Below are 984 nucleotides of genomic sequence, written 5' to 3'. Positions count from 1 at the left end.
GGCAACACAACGCGCCCCCCCCCCCCCCACTACTTTATGTGAACAGGTTCAGATGCTTCTAGACTAATGTAAACAAACCACAAAGAAGTGTCCATTCTTTAAATTCTATCTGCATCCATTTACAAAACCATTAATTATTTATGGCCTAGTTATAAGGGACCTGGTGCTGTAGGACTGGAAATGTCTGGTGATCAATGATTCAAGTGCCTGCCGTAAAGTCCTGTAGATGGGCCCAGGCAATCTTTAAGCTTTAGTCTACAAATGTTATGTGCATGAATAGGCCTAAAGGACTGTTCTTCATAAATTATACCCTGAATAAAGCAATAACCACTAGGGGGCCTATTTAGAAACCATTTGCAGAGCCATTCGTCCTGTGAATCTCTGTACATGTTCATTCTGTGGGAATAGAGGAAAAAGTGAAAGTTCTTAATATACTTTTTCAGGTTGAATGTAATGAAATACTGCATTATGACCCCTAGGTGGATCTGAGAAGCATAGCAAATAAGTGTTTATTTCCTATGCTGCTCCGCCCCATCTAGTGGCCATAATGTGGTATTACAGTTGACATGAAACTGCCTCGCTTTCAGGGGACCCATTGGCGGAAGCAATATAATTCAGTTGTCTGGCTTGATCTTCCATGGGCTGCAACATCTGGGTCTGTAGCAAGGAAAAGCCGAGCCTAGTGGAATTATTGTATACCTTTCACAGCCTGTGTTGGGTGAGCAGTTGGGAGTTGGAAACCCAAGCTGGGAGCTACCATTTGTTTCTGAACAAGGTCCCAGAGAAACAAACCATCCTCATCACTTACTGTCCCCAAAGCAGCTTATGATCGAATGCCCCTTCACTCACCATAGGGTTCAATTTCAGTGGATGCCAATTGACCTACCACTGCCTTTTAGAACTGACACAGAACACAGGTAATATTCAAGTATCTTCTATATGACTGTGGGTTTTTTATATATATGTATATGTATGTATGTATGT

Source organism: Nanorana parkeri, unplaced genomic scaffold, assembly GCF_000935625.1.
Source record: "Nanorana parkeri isolate BGI_ZX_2015 unplaced genomic scaffold, ASM93562v1 scaffold80, whole genome shotgun sequence".
Taxonomy (NCBI): domain Eukaryota; kingdom Metazoa; phylum Chordata; class Amphibia; order Anura; family Dicroglossidae; genus Nanorana; species Nanorana parkeri.
The sequence above is the reverse complement of the archived record's forward strand: the minus strand, read 5'-3'. Positions refer to the sequence as shown.